This window comes from Oncorhynchus nerka, linkage group LG15 (assembly GCF_034236695.1).
Source record: "Oncorhynchus nerka isolate Pitt River linkage group LG15, Oner_Uvic_2.0, whole genome shotgun sequence".
NCBI classification, from domain to species: Eukaryota; Metazoa; Chordata; class Actinopteri; order Salmoniformes; family Salmonidae; genus Oncorhynchus; species Oncorhynchus nerka.
Window position 1 is genome coordinate 5,685,602 of NC_088410.1, and position 16,683 is coordinate 5,702,284.

The following is a 16,683-nucleotide window of genomic DNA, read 5'->3' on the forward strand; positions in this document are numbered from 1 at the left end:
ACGGTGTGTACATTAATACAAATGAGTGCAGTGAATGAAGTAATTGCAGAAACTTCTGAAGTGAAGTAGATGAATATTCAGAAAATTAAGGAATATAAGGAAACTGAACAATTAACTGTGAAAATGGCAACCATTGGTCGAGTACCAGAGTTTGAGGCTACAAAAGAGGATTTTGATTCCTATTTGGAGCGTTTTGAGCGTTGGCTGGCTGCAAATGAAATCAAAGATGGAAAGAAAGCAGACGTATTTCTCAGTGTTTTGGGTCCAACTGAGTATGGATTGCTGAAAGGTCTCATTGAACCAATGAAAGCAGTGGAGTTGAACTATGCAGAACTGACAAACTCTTTCAAGGTATTTTAAGCCTAAGCCAATTCTCATTGCAGAACGTTTCAGATTTTACCAACGTCACCAGAGTCAAGGGGAAACCTTGGCTGACTACATCCTTGCTTTGAAAAGGCTGGCAAGTACATGTGAGTTTGCATGATTTCTTGATGATGCTCTCCGAGACAAGTTTGTATGTGGTCTCACAGAAGGCTCCTGTCAGAGAAGGACCTGACCTTTAAGAAAGCCTGTGATATAGCACTTGGACTCGAGCTTGCCCACAGGGATACTATTGAGCTATCGGGACATGCAGAACGTCAGAAAGGTGTTCACAAGGTCAGTGATGCACGTGGTGAAAAAAGCTCACAAAAGTCACACTTTTTTCAGTCCCGTCCTCAAGGTTACACAAGAACAAAGCAGCCCACTTCTCAAAGGTCTAAGCCAAGTTGCTACAGATGTGGGGGAGATAATCATCAGCACAGTGAATGTCGATTCCAAAAGGAAAAGTGCCACAATTGTGGAAAGGTTGGACATTTACAGAGAGTGTGTAAAGCCTCGAAACGCACGGCAAGAGCGCAAAGTGTCAGACGCAGCACAAGACGAGGAAGGTACAACAAACAGTATTGGAACTGTTCACAGTGTACACGGCTCAACAACTAAAAGATGGAATCTATCTCAACATGGAGTTAGCGGGAAAACCAGTAAAAATGCAGCTGGACACCGGAGCGTCTGTATCCCTGGTTCCAGAGAGACTCTACAAAGAAAAACTGAAAGAGTGCCCTCTTCAGCCCGCGTCCATCCGCCTTTCTTCATACACTGGTGACACTATTCCTGTGTTAGGGCAGATCCAGGTACCAGTCCGTTATGAGGGGAAGGAGTGGACGCTACCGCTTGTCATTGTTAAAGGAGAAAAATCTGCCTTGTTAGGCAGAAACTGGCTACAAAAGATCAAGTTGAACTGGGGAGAAATCTTCAGTCTGAGAAATGACAAACCAGTAAGTCAGGCTACACTCACTAACATGCTGGAGAAGCACAAAGAACTTTTCAAAGATGGCTACGGTGAAATACAAGACTTCACAGCAAAAGTCAAGTCAGAGTGCAAGAAGGAACCAAGCCTATCTTTCACAAACCACGTCCAGTTCCCTATGCTCTTAAGGAAGCAGTAGAGAAGGAACTGGACCGCCTACAGAAGAATAACATAATAATGAAAGTAGCGAGGAGCGACTGGGCCGCTCCGATTGTTGTAGTCCCAAAGAAAGACAAGACCGTCAGAATGTGCGGTGACTACAAGGTCACAGTAAATCGCTGCATACTACCAGAGGAATATCCACTACCAAATGTTGAAGATCTGTTTGCCACTCTAGCTGGTGGGAAGGTTTTCAGTAAGCTGGACCTGGCATTCGCTTATCAGCAACTGAAGCTGGATCCGGAGTCAGAACAGTATCTGACCATCAATACACACAAGGGGCTATTCAGATTCAATCGCTTGGCCTATGGAATCTCGACAGCTCCAGCGATATTCCAACACACAATGGATCAGATCTTGGACGGTATAGACCATGTTGTGTGCTTCCTGGACGACATCCTCGTGTCAGCACCAACCATTGGAGAGCACCTTGTAGTGCTGGAGAAAGTGATGTCAAGACTGGAGAAATACGGAGTGAGAATGAAACGCAGCAAGTGTGAGTTCCTCCAGGACTCAGTGGAGTATCTCGGATACAAGATTGATGCACAAGGCCTGCACCCAACCAACAGCAAGGTGGAAGCAATCGTAAACGCTCCAGCACCCACAAATATCTCAGAGCTGAGGTCATTTTTGGGACTCCTGAACTATTACGGAAAGTTTGTGGCAAACTTGTCCACATTGTTGCATCCGCTTCACCAACTGCTGCAGGCCGATACCAAGTGGAATTGGTCCCTGCAATGCGAAGAAGCATTCAAGACTTGCAAACAGTGTCTGCTAAAGAGCAAGTGGCTTGCCCACTATAACACAGAGATGAAGCTGAGACTCGCGTGTGATGCATCTCCATACGGAGTAGGAGCCGTCATCTCACATGTTCTACCGTCAGGTGAAGAGCACCCTATTGCATTTGCATCACGGACTCTGTCACCAAGTGAGAAAAATTATGCTCAAATTGAGAAGGAAGCCCTGAGCATAATATTCGTAGTGAAGAAGTTTCACAAATACCTCTACGGAAGGAAGTTCCAACTGCTGACAGATCACAAGCCTCTGTTGGCCATCCTTGGACCAAAATCAGCTATACCAACCCTTGCTGCACTTCGAATGCAACGTTGGGCTCTGATATTGTTAGCCTACGACTACGAGATTGAATACAGATGATCCAGTGATCACGCAAATGCCGATGCACTATCAAGACTACCATGCAATAGTGACTCCGACAGTGAAGATGATAGAGCAGTCTTCCAGATCTCTCTCATTGATGACATTTACATTTAAGTCATTTAGCAGACGCTCTTATCCAGAGCGACTTACAAATTGGTGCGTTCACCTGATGACCTGCCCATATCTGCTTCTGACATAGCAGAGGAAACAAGGAAAGACCCAGTGCTTTCCAAAGTCTTGGACTTAACATTAGGCGGTTGGCCAACCTTCGTAAATGACGATAACCTTCGTCCATTCATCGACAAGAAATACCAGTTGTCCACTGATTTGTCCACTGATCAAGGGTGTGTTCTGTGGGGATCAAGGGTGGTGGTACCTCACAAATTCCAGAGGAGACTGCATGAGGGGCATCCAGGGATCACTCGAATGAAAGCACTCGCTCGCAGTTATCTGTGGTGGCCTGGACTGGATCAGGACATTCAACAGCATGTAGCATGTTCGCAACAAGCCTGCTGCTGCACCTCTTCATCCATGGTCCTGGGCTGCTACACCTTGGGAACGCATCCATGTGGATTACGCCGAAATTGACAAGCAACATTTCCTTGTTGTCGTCAATGTCCATTCCAAGTGGATGGAAGTGTTCCCTACTCAACTGACCACAGCTGAGAAGACCATCAATCTTCTCAGACACCTGTTTGCATCCTTTGGACTAGTCAAGGAGCTCGTATCGGACAATGCCCCCCCGTTCACGTCAAACGATTTTGAAATGTTTCTCAAGGACAACGGAGTAAGGCACATCCTGTCACCACCTTACCATCCGGCATCAAACGGAGCAGCGGAGAGAGCCGTGCAAACCTTTAAGAAGGCCTGGACTAGACTCGAGGTTCAGTCTGTGCCCATCCACCAAAGGCTTCCCCGGTTCCTGTTTACTTACCGTAACACCCCACACACAGTAACGGAATGTACACCAGCTGAACTGTTTCTGAAACGCCAACCACGTACCCGCCTGACATTGTTGAAACCAGACTTGTCAAGCACTGTGGCAAAGCACCAGCTACAGCAGAAGAAAGCTCATGGCAGACACTCAAAGACTGTCAGAGAATTCAAAGAGGAAGAGAGGGTGATGGTACGTGATTTCAGACACCACAAGCGCCTGTGGAACTCAGGTGTGATCTTGCAACGCAGAGGACCTTTGACTTACCTAGTCCAAATTAGTCATCGCCAGGTCAACGTTCATGTGGATCATCTGCTACGGTCCAACGCCCCAGCAGAGACATGCCGAGAGAACAAGAACAATAACGACCCCCAGGACTATTCTCCTGACTGTGGACGTACGGGAGAGACAGAGCCTGACCTTCCACCCGAACCTGGCCCACCACAGGAAGCCCAGGAGGAGTGGAGATATCCTATTCGACAGCGAAGGGCACCTCAAAAGCTTGTGAGTTGAGCTGGTTAAGGAGGTAACGGACAGTAAAACAAACACTTTAATATGTCCTAGATAAAAGGAAAGAAAAAGGACATTACCTGGGTTAGTTATTAGGACACAAACTCCATCTTCGGGGCAGAATAATCCCCTGGATTTGTGCTGGGCTCTGAAAAGTCTGCTTCAACCCAGTAGTTGAAAAATGTTGAAGAATGCATTGTTCAGATATTGCATTAGTAGTTACCTAACATATTTACCTTGTTCTCTGGGAGTTAAACACTATGGGGGAGGAGTGTAGTATCTGGGATCTACATCTGTTTATATTAGTTACTGTGCTGTTACTAAGCAGTAATGCATTACGGCAGTGTTACGTTACTACACCTAATAGGAAATGCACATGCGCACTGGAATGCCGGGAACTGTAGAGCTCGAGGGGTTTTTGGACTAAACGAAAACTAACTGTACTCCCGTCTCCTGCCTGGTCATTTCTCCACAACACAAATATTACACTGTGCATAATTTAGGTGCAGCCTCGTCTCATAGACTAGGTGTAACATAGTAAATTTAAATCAGGGACTCTCAAAACAGTATTATGTTACGTTTTTCTGGTTACAAAAGACAGATGGTTACCTAATACATGGAATTTGGTGGTGCTGTGCTGTAACAGCGAGCTGAGCCAGTTGAAATGATTGACACCAGGGATATATTGTTGGTGACTGTGTGCTCCCCAGTGCTGTGGCCCTGTGTGCTCGTTCATTAGTTTTGTGTTTTTATTATTTTACTTCTGGTACCCTCCTAACTGAGAGGCATGAGGCTGTGTGGCGTTGCCCTGTTAAAATCATCCCAGTGTGGAGATGAAAAACCTGTGTGTTACAAAGCCACATGCTCTGTCCTCTCTGCTCTACCTAGGTGTTTTAATGTGGGTAATACAGAGATAATACTAATACAGAGATAACCACAGCTCTACCTAGGTGTTTTTATGTTGGTCATACTAATACAGATACCCTACCTAGTGTTTTAATGTGACTCATACAGAGATAACCATTAGACATGCATTTTCCATTATGCCTTTGTGTTTATCACTTCAGATCCTTAAATTGTAGTTTAAAGCATATACAGGGCATTATACAGGACCCCTTGACTTTTTCCACATATTGTTACAGGCTTAAACAAAAATGGATTAAATGCATGTTTTACCCCTCATCAATATACACATAATGACAAAGCGAAAAAAGTTTTTTACAAATTTGTCAATTTATAAAAATGAATACCTTATTTGCATAAATATTTACATTTACATTTACATTACATTTAAGTCATTTAGCAGACGCTCTTATCCAGAGCGACTTACAAATTGGTGCATTCACCTTATGACAACCAGTGGAACAGCCACTTTACAATAGTGCATCTAAATCTTTTAAGGGGGGGTGAGAAGGATTACTTTATCCTATCCTAGGTATTCCTTAAAGAGGTGGGGTTTCAGGTGTCTCCGGAAGGTGGTGATTGACTCCGCTGTCCTGGCGTCGTGAGGGAGTTTGTTCCACCATTGGGGGGCCAGAGCAGCGAACAGTTTTGACTGGGCTGAGCGGGAACTGTACTTCCTCAGTGGTAGGGAGGCGAGCAGGCCAGAGGTGGATGAACGCAGTGCCCTTGTTTGGGTGTAGGGCCTGATCAGAGCCTGGAGGTACTGAGGTGCCGTCCCCTCACAGCTCCGTAGGCAAGCACCATGGTCTTGTAGCGGATGCGAGCTTCAACTGGAAGCCAGTGGAGAGAGCGGAGGAGCGGGGTGACGTGAGAGAACTTGGGAAGGTTGAACACCAGACGGGCTGCGGCGTTCTGGATGAGTTGTAGGGGTTTAATGGCACAGGCAGGGAGCCCAGCCAACAGCAAGTTGCAGTAATCCAGACGGGAGATGACAAGTGCCTGGATTAGGACCTGCGCCGCTTCCTGTGTGAGGCAGGGTCGTACTCTGCGGATGTTGTAGAGCATGAACCTACAGGAACGGGCCACCGCCTTGATGTTAGTTGAGAATGACAGGGTGTTGTTTTAAGTCATTTAGCAGACGCTCTTATCCAGAGCGACTTACAAATTGGTGCATTCACCTTATGACCTCCAGTGGAACAGTAGTGCATCTAAATCTTTTCAGGGGAGGGGGTGAGAGGGATTACTTTATCCTATCCTAGGTATTCCTTAAAGAGGTGGGGTTTCAGGTGTCTCCGGAAGGTGGTGATTGACTCCGCTGTCCTGGCGTCGTGAGGGAGTTTGTTCCACCATTGGGGGCCAGAGCAGCGAACAGTTTTGACTGGGCTGAGGCGGGAACTGTACTTCCTCAGTGGTAGGGAGGCGAGCAGGCCAGAGGTGGATGAACGCAGTGCCCTTGTTTGGGTGTAGGGCCTGATCAGAGCCTGGAGGTACTGAGGTGCCGTTCCCCTCACAGCTCCGTAGGCAAGCACCATGGTCTTGTAGCGGATGCGAGCTTCAACTGGAAGCCAGTGGAGGGGAGCGGAGGAGCGGGGTGACGTGAGAGAACTTGGGAAGGTTGAACACCAGACGGGCTGCGGCGTTCTGGATGAGTTGTAGGGGTTTAATGGCACAGGCAGGGAGCCCAGCCAACAGCGAGTTGCAGTAATCCAGACGGGAGATGACAAGTGCCTGGATTAGGACCTGCGCCGCTTCCTGTGTGAGGCAGGGTCGTACTCTGCGGATGTTGTAGAGCATGAACCTACAGGAACGGGCCACCGCCTTGATGTTAGTTGAGAACGACAGGGTGTTGTCCAGGATCACGCCAAGGTTCTTAGCGCTCTGGGAGGAGGACACAATGGAGTTGTCAACCGTGATGGCGAGATCATGGAACGGGCAGTCCTTCCCCGGGAGGAAGAGCAGCTCCGTCTTGCCGAGGTTCAGCTTGAGGTGGTGATCCGTCATCCACACGGATATGTCTGCCAGACATGCAGAGATGCGATTCGCCACCTGGTCATCAGAAGGGGAAAGGGAAGATTAATTGTGTGTCGTCTGCATAGCAATGATAGGAGAGACCATGTGAGGTTATGACAGAGCCAAGTGACTTGGTGTATAGCGAGGAGCTAGGAGAGGGCCTAGAACAGAGCCCTGGGGACACCAGTGGTGAGCACGTGGTGTGGAGACGGATTCTCGCCACGCCACCTGGTAGGAGCGACCTGTCAGGTAGGACGCAATCCAAGTGTGGGCCGCGCCGAGAGAGATGCCCAACTCGGAGAGGGTGGAGAGAAGGATCTGATGGTTCACAGTATCGAAGGCAGCCGATAGGTCTAGAAGGATGAGCAGAGGAGAGAGAGTTAGCTTTAGCAGTGCGGAGCGCCTCCGTGATACAGAGAAGAGCAGTCTCAGTTGAATGACTAGTCTTGAAACCTGACTGATTTGGATCAAGAAGGTCATTCTGAGAGAGATAGCGGAGAGCTGGCCAGGACGGCACGTTCAAGAGTTTTGGAGAGAAAGAAAGAAGGGATACTGGTCTGTAGTTGTTGACATCGGAGGGATCGAGTGTAGGTTTTTCAGAAGGGTGCAACTCTCGCTCTTGAAGACGGAAGGGACGTGGCCAGCGGTCAGGGATGAGTTGATGAGGCGAGGTGAGGTAAGGGAGGAGGTCTCCGGAAATGGTCTGGAGAAGAGAGGAGGGGATAGGGTCAAGCGGGCAGGTTGTAGGGCGGCCGGCCGTCACAAGACGCGAGATTTCATCTGGAGAGAGAGGGAGAAGAGGTCAGAGCACAGGGTAGGGCAGTGTGAGCAGAACCAGCGGTGTCGTTTGACTTAGCAAACGAGGATCGGATGTCGTCGACCTTCTTTTCAAAATGGTTGACGAAGTCATCTGCAGAGAGGGAGGAGGGGGAGGGGGAGGGAGGATTCAGGAGGGAGGAGAAGGTTGCAAAGAGCTTCCTAGGGTTAGAGGCAGATGCTTGGAATTTAGAGTGGTAGAAAGTGGCTTTAGCAGCAGAGAGAGAAGAGGAAAATGTAGAGAGGAGGGAGTGAAAGGATGTCAGGTCCGCAGGGAGGCGAGTTTTCCTCCATTTCCTCGGCTGCCCGGAGCCCCTGTTCTGTGAGCTCGCAATGAGTCGTCGAGCCACGGAGCGGGAGGGGAGGACCGAGCCGGCCTGGAGGATAGGGACATAGAGAGTCAAAGGATGCAGAAAGGGAGAAGAGGAGGGTTGAGGAGGCAGAATCAGGAGATAGGTTGGAGAAGGTTTGAGCAGAGGGAAGAGATGATAGGATGGAAGAGGAGAGAGTAGCGGGAGAGAGCTTGAAGGTTGGGACGGCGCGATACCATCCGAGTAGGGGCAGTGTGGGAAGTGTTGGATGAGAGCGAGGGAAAAGGATACAAGGTAGTGGTCGGAGACTTGGAGGAGTTGCAACGAGGTTAGTGGAAGAACAGCATCTAGTAAAGATGAGGTCGAGCGTATTTCCTGCCTTGTGAGTAGGGGGGAAGGTGAGAGGGTGAGGTCAAAAGAGGAGAGGAGTGGAAAGAAGGAGGCAGAGAGGAATGAGTCAAGGTAGGCGTGGGGAGGTTAAAGTCGCCCAGAACTGTGAGAGGTGAGCCGTCCTCAGGAAAGGAGCTTATCAAGGCATCAAGCTCATTGATGAACTCTCCGAGGAACCTGGAGGGCGATAAATGATAAGGATGTTAAGCTTGAAAGGGCTGGTAACTGTGACAGCATGGAATTCAAAGGAGGCGATAGACAGATGGGTAAGGGGAGAAAGAGAGAAAGACCACTTGGGAGAGATGAGGATCCCGGTGCCACCACCCGCTGACCAGAAGCTCTCGGGGTGTGCGAGAACACGTGGGCAGACAAGAGAGAGCAGTAGGAGTAGCAGTGTTGTCTGTGGTGATCCATGTTTCCGTCAGTGCCAAGAAGTCGAGGGACTGGAGGGAGACATAGGCGGAGATGAACTCTGCCTTGTTGGCCGCAGATCGGCAGTTCCAGAGGCTACCGGAGACCTGGAACTCCACGTGGGTCGTGCGCGCTGGGACCACCAGATTAGGGTGGCCGCGGCCACGCGGTGTGGAGCGTTTGTGTGGTCTGTGCAGAGAGGAGAGAACAGGGATAGACAGACACATAGTTGACAGGCTACACAAGAGGCTACGCTAATGCAAAGGAGATTGGAATGACAAGTGGACTACACGTCACGAGTGTTCAGAGAGTTAAGCTTACGTAGCAAGAATCTTATTGACTAAAATGATTAAAATGATACAGTACTGCTGAAGTAGGCTAGCTGGCAGAGGCTGCGTTGTTGACTAAGTAGGCTAGTTGGCATTGGCTGCGTTGTTGACACTACAGTAATCAAGTCGTTCCGTTGAGTGTAATAGTTTCTACTGTGCTGCTATTCGGGGCTAGCTGGCTAGCTAGCAGTGTTGATTACGTTACGTTGCGTTAAAGAACGACAATAGCTGGCTAGTTAACCTAGGAAATCGCTCTAGACTACACAATTATCTTTGATACAAAGACGGCTATGTAGCTAGCTATGTAGCTAGCTACGATCAAACAAATCAAGCCGTTGTACTGTAATGAAATGAAATGAAAAAATGTGATACTACCTGTGGAGCGAAGCGAAATGCGACCATTGTTGAGTGCAGAAGTTCTGTTCGGTAGACGTTGGCTAGCTGTTGGCTAGCAAGCAGAGTCTCTATGTTAAGGATGACATAAAACTACACACTCTAAACTACACAATTATCTTGTGAAGACAGCAAAGACAACTATGTAGCTAGCTAACACTACACTAATCAAGTCGTTCAGTTGAGTGTAATAGTTGTGCTGCTAATCGGTAGACGGTGGACTAGCTAACGGTGGACGTTAGCTAGCTGGCTAGCTGCAGGGCAGTGTAGACTGCGTTAGGACGACGAAATACGATATTACGCAATTATCTATGATACAAAGAAATATAGCCTCCACAGTGACTCTGTACTGTACATCCTGTATATACCCTCCACATTGACTCTGTTCCGGTACCTCCTGTATATACCCTCCACATTGACTATGTTCCGGTACCTCCTGTATATAGCCTCCACATTGACTATGTACTGGTACCTCCTGTATATACCCTCCACATTGACTCTGTTCGGTACCTCCTGTATATAGCCTCCACATTGACTCTGTTCCGGTACCTCCTGTATATAGCCTCCACATTGACTCTGTTCCGGTACCTCCTGTATATACCCTCCACATTGACTCTGTTCTGGTACCTCCTGTATATACCCTCCACATTGACTATGTACTGGTACCTCCTGTATATACCCTCCACATTGACTCTGTTCCGGTACCTCCTGTATATACCCTCCACATTGACTATGTACTGGTACCTCCTGTATATACCCTCCACATTGACTATGTACTGGTACCTCCTGTATATATCCTCCACATTGACTCTGTACTGGTACCTCCTGTATATGGCCTCCACATTGACTCTGTACCGGTAATACCTGTATATGGCCTCCACATTGACTCTGTGCCGGTGTTACCTGTATAAAGCCTCGCTACTGTTATTTTACTGCTGCTCTTTAACCTAAATTATTTGTATTTTATACATAACACTTATTTTTCTTAAAACTGCATTGTTGGTTAATTAAGGGCTTGTAAGTAAGTATTTCACTTGTATTTTGATTTCATTCATACATTTCTTACATGAATTTATTAATATAGAAAATATAAATATTGAAAATATAAATGTTTCAATTTTTATATATATTGTTGAATATAATATACTTTAAGGGTATATTAGTTCCAGGATCTCTGCTAGTGTTAAAGTTATGGGCAATTTAATACAGAGACATTAGCATAGTAGGACATGTAACTTAAGGTTACCTAACATAACCCCTGTTCTATGATATTATAAGCCTCGTTAGGGGCGGAGTCTAGGGAGATCCAATCAAACAACATCTGTCAAGCAACAGCTAATAGCAGATGACTCCACTTCCTATATAGGGCCATAGTCTCTCCCGTCTTCACATCTAAGTACGTTTGTCTTCCATGTGTGAAAGGTAACCTAGTCAACTACCAACTACCATAGAGCTCATATACTCTCTGATGCCAAGTCTAGACAGGACCATCGCTCAGAGGTCCCCACTCTACTCACCGTATGTGTAGTGATGTCCATTCAGTAGAACCTCATGAAGGTTCATCACCACAACATGCATCATTACAGATCTCTTGAACAGAGATGCCTTTAAACAATGTATATGTTGTAGCCATACCTCTGGTGGATTGAGCCATCAAGCCCTCTGGAGGTTTCAGATCCTTGCTACTATAGAACCTCATGAAGGTATTTTTTTATTTGTATTTATTTAGCCTTTTTAACCAGGAAGGCTAATTGAGAACAAGTTTTCATTTACAACTGCGACCTGGCCAAGATAAAGCAAAGCAGTGCGACAAAAACAACAACACAGAGTTACACATAAACAAATGTGCAGTCAATAACACAATAGAAAAATCTATGTACAGTGTGTGCAAAATGTAGAAGAGTAGGGAGGTAAGGCAATAAATAGGCCATAGAGGCAAAATAATTACAATTTAGCATTAACACTGGAGTGATAGATGTGCAGATGATGATGTGCAAGATAGAGATACTGGGGTGCAAAATAGAAGAGGATAAAAACAATATGGGGATGAGGTAGTTGGGTGTGCTATTTACAGATTGGCTGTGTACAGGTACAGTGATATGTAAGCTGCTCTGACAGATGAAGCTTAAAGTTAGAGAGGGAGATACAAGACTCCAGCTTCAGTGATTTTTGCAATTAGTTACAGTCATTGGCAGCAGAGAACTGGAAGGAAAGGCAGCCAAAGGAAGTGTTGGCTTTGGGGATGACCAGTGAAATATACCTGCTGGAGCGTGTGCTATGGGTGGTGTTGCTTTGGTGACCAGTGAGCTGAGATAAGGCGGGGCTTTACCTAGCAAAGGCTTATAGATGACCTGGAGCCAGTGGGTTTGGCGACGAATATGTAGGGTAGTATATGGGGCTTTGGTGACAAAACGGATGGCACTGTGATAGACTACATCCAGTTTGCTTAGTAGGGTGTTGGAGGCTATTTTGTAAATGACCTCGCCAAAGTCAAAGATCGGTAGGATAGTCAGTTTTACGAGGGTATGTTTGGCAGCATGTGTGAAGGAGGCTTTCTTGCGAAATCGGAAGCCGATTCTAGATGTAATTTTGGATTGAGATGCTTAATGTGAGTCTGGAAGGAGAGTTTACAGTCTAACCAAACACCTAGGTATTTGTAGTTGTCCACATATTCTAGGTCAGAACCGTCCAGAGTAGTGATGCTAGTCTGGCAGGCGGGTGTGGGCAGCAATCGGCTGAAGAGCATGCATTTAGTTTTACTACCATTTAAAAGCAGTTGGAGGCCACGGAATGAGTGTTGTGTGGCATTGAAGCTCGTTTCGAGGTTTGTTAACACAGTGTCCAAAGAAGGGCCAGATGTATACAGAATGGTGTCGTCAGAGTAGAGGAGGATCAGAGAGTCACCAGCAGCAAGAGGGCGACATTGATAAGAGTCGGCCCGAGAATTGAACCCTGTGGCACCCCATAGAGACTGCCAACGGTCCGGAGAACAGGCCCTCCGATTTGACACACTGAACTATATCTGAGAAGCAGTTGGTGAACCAGGCGAGGAAGTCATTTGAGAAGCCAAGGCTATTGAGTCTGCCAATAAAAATGCAGTGATTGACAGAGTCGATAGCCTTGGCCAGGTCGATGAAGACGGCTGCACAGTACTGTCTTTTATCGATGGCGGATATTATATCGTTTAGGACCTGGAGCGTGGCTAGGTGCACCCATGACCAGCTCGGAAACCAGATTGCATAGTGGAGAAGGTACGGTGGGATTCGAACTGGTCGGTGATCGTTTGTTAACTTGGCTTTTGAAGATTTTAGAAATGCCGGGCAGGATGGATATAGGTCTATAACAGTTTGGGTCTAGAGTGTCTCCCCTTCGAAGAGGGGTTGACGCAGCAGCTTTCAATCTTTGGGGATCTCAGACGATACGGAAGAGAGGTTGAACAGTCTAGTAATAGGGATTGGAAGAATTTCGGCAGATAATATTTAGAAAGACAGGGTCCAGATTGTCTGGCCCTGCTGATTTGTAGGGATCCAGATTTGTAGGGATCCAAAAAATCTAATGTATGTACCAACGACAGATTGACAATTAAACAATTTATACAGTACTGAACAACATATTCAAGTGTAGAACTTCAGTAGAATGCCCCTTTAAAACCCACATTAGTTCAACAACAGTTTGTGCCCTTGTTTAAGACAGTACTCACTGGTGTTAATCTGATATTCTGTATCCTCCTCTTTCACTCCCAAAACGTCTTCCTCCTTCACCTTTATTGAGACAGCATCCTCTTCCTCTCTAAAAGGTTATTTCACGATAACAGCCACCTCTTCCATTCTGAAAGGTTCTTTCTTGTCTTTCACTGTAACACCCTATGGGAAAGGGAGAAGGAGGAAGGGGGGTTGGATCCCCACCCCACTGGGTAGCACAGAGCAACACTTTAAGGGGCATTGCATTCATAATGGCGCTGACTAGGGAAACGCTCCCGCTGTTCTTAGAGCCTGTCTGCACATTCAAACTAAAACAATGTAACTAATAATGGTGTGAAAAATGCCCCTTAGATATTAATTCGGAGGGCAGATATTATTCAATATTAAAGCAGTAGACCTCTCATTAAAGGCGTCAGTCAAAAGTTATACTTAAATCCGAACTGGATTTAACAAAAAATGATATGAAAAGCGCACATTTGTAAATCCCAAACTCTAAAAGCAATTGGAAAGGTAGATACAAATGATTTGTGATGTGGTCAAAATAAAGAATGTAACCAAGATGCTGTGTTTTTGTTTACAGTAGTGATGGACAGCTGGTGGCATTTTCAAAACAGGTTTTCAAACACTTGTAGGTCAATTAGCAGGACAATAGACTCTTTATATCCCGGCTACTGTAGGTGTGAACAACCTGCAAAGTATTCCATGCTTAAGTGCTCTTAAGTGTTACATTTCTAACTCAAAACAGCAGTACAGTATATCTTCATCAACATCTTTATGCTTTCTTTAACAATGATACAAATACTCTTTCAAAATGCAGATGTTTATTTAGTTATGGATCTATAACAAATTACTATGGAATAAATATCAATGAATGACAGAAATATTGGAACAAAGTTGTCTAATGAAGGTAAACAAATTGTTGCTAAATGGAAAACACTCTTTCAAAACACACACGGTCATGTCGTACAGCGCCATTATGGCTATTAGCAATAAGCTGGACAATAGACTTGCCTAGAAGCAGGATAGGGGGAGAATTCTATCATCAAATGTATTTCTTAGTTAGGTTGGCTGTATCACAACAGGCCGTGATTGGTTGAAATTTCAGTTTAATCCACCAGAAAAGACCAAACAAATAATATAGCAAAATGTATTATTATGTATCACATCTGACTGTGATTGGGAGTCCCACAGGGCGGAGCACAACTGGCCCAGCGTTTCTCTCCCTCTAAAAACAGAAATACATGTTTTGGCCTTTATTCAGATTACAATCGGTCACTCTAGTTTTTTTGAAAACAAAATAACCTCCAAAATATCGTTATACACTGCTCAAAAAAATAAAGGGAACACTTAAACAACACAATGTAACTCCAAGCCAATCACACTTCTGTGAAATAAAACTGTCCACTTAGGAAGCAACACTGATTGTCACGCCCTGGTCGTAATATATTGTGTTTATCTTCATTTATTTGGTCAGGCCAGGGTGTGGCATGGGTTTTTGTATGTGGTGTGTTGGTATTGGGATTGTAGCTTAGTGGGGTGTTCTAGTTAAGTCTATGGCTGTCTGAAGTGGTTCTCAATCAGAGGCAGGTGTTTATCGTTGTCTCTGATTGGGAACCATATTTAGGCAGCCATATTCTTTGAGTGTTTCGTGGGTGATTGTCCTTAGTGTCCTGATGTTCCTGTCTCTGTGTTTGCACCAGATAGGACTGTTTCGGTTTTCACATTTTCATTATTTTGGTAGTTTTTCCATGTATAGGTTTTCCTTTATTAAAATAACATGAATCATCACAACGCTGCATTTTGGTCCGACTCTCCTTCACCACAAGAAAGCCGTTACAGAATCACCCACCACAACAGGACCAAGCGGCGTGACAACAGGCAACAGCAACAGCGGCGCAATGAGGATTGGACATGGGAAGATATATTGGATGGCAAGGGTTGCTACACATGGGAGGAGATCCTGGCGGGAAGGGATCGCCTTCCATGGGAACAGGTGGAGGCAGCGAGGAGAGCAGAGGCAGCCGGAGAGAGGAGCCGGCGATATGAGGGAACACGGTTGGCAAGGAAGCCCGGGAGTCAGCCCCAAAAATTTCTTGGGGGGTGGCTCACAGGGAGTATGGCTACGCCAGATAGGAGACCTGTGCAAACTCCCTGTGCTTACCGGGGGGCTAGTGAGACCGGGCAGGCACCGTGTTATGCTTTGGAGCGCACGGTGTCCCCAGTGCGGGTGCATAGCCCGGTGCGGTACATTCCAGCTCCGCGTATCGGCCGGGCTAGAGTGAGCGTCGAGCCAAAGTGCCATGAAGCCCGGCTCTCGCATCTGGTCCCCAGTGCGTCTCCAAGCCGGCTTACATGGCACCAGCCTTGCGCACGGTGTCTCCGGTTCGCCTGCATAGCCCAGTGCGGGCTATTCCACCTCGCCGCACTGGCAGGGCGACCGGGACCATTCAACCGGGTAAGGTTGGGCAGGCTCGGTGCTCAAGAGCTCCAGTGCGCCTGCACGGTCCGGTCTATCCAGTACCACCTCCACACCAGCCCTCCGGTGGCAGCTCCCCGCACCAGGCTTCCTGTGCGTTTCCTCGGCCCAGTACCACCAGTGCCAGCACCACGCATCAGGTCTACAGTGCGCCTCGCCTCTCCAGCGCTGCCGGAGCCTTTCTCCTCTCCTGCGCTGCCGGAGTCTCCCGCCTGTTCAGCGCTGCCGGAGCCTTTCTCCTCTCCTGCGCTGCTGGAGACTCCCGCCTGTTCAGCGCTGCCAGAGCCTTCCTCCTCTACAGCGCTGCTGGAGTCTCTTGCCTGTTCAGCGCAGCCAGCGCTGCCAGTCTGCATGGAGCAGCCTGAGCTGTCAGTCTGCAAGGAGCTGCCAGAGCTGCCAGTCAGCATGTAGCAGCCAGAGCCACCAGTCAGCATGGAACAGCCAGATCCGTCAGTCTGCCAGGATCTGCCAGTCAGCCAGACTATTCCAGATCCGCCAGTCAGCCAGACTCTTCCAGATCCGTCAGTCAGCCAGACTCTTCCAGATCCGTCAGTCAGCCAGACTCTTCCAGATCCGCCAGTCAGCCAGACTCTTCCAGAGACGTCAGTCTGCCAGGATCCGCCAGTCAGCCAGACTCTTCCAGATCTGCCAGTCAACCAGACTCTTCCAGATCCGCCAGTCAACCAGACTCTTCCAGATCCGCCAGTCAACCAGACTCTTCCAGATCCGCCAGTCAACCAGACTCTTCCAGATCCGCCAGTCAACCAGACTCTTCCAGATCTGCCAGTCAACCAGACTCTTCCAGATCCGCCAGTCAGCCAGGATCTGCCAGAA

General features: G+C 47.3%; 1 pseudogene; it reads left to right on the forward strand.

Annotated features, from left to right (window-relative positions):
- LOC135560310 (uncharacterized protein K02A2.6-like) overlaps nt 1–5,184 on the forward strand; it is a 15,883-nt pseudogene extending 10,699 nt beyond the window's left edge.
- The last annotated feature ends 11,499 nt before the right edge of the window (nt 5,185–16,683 follow it).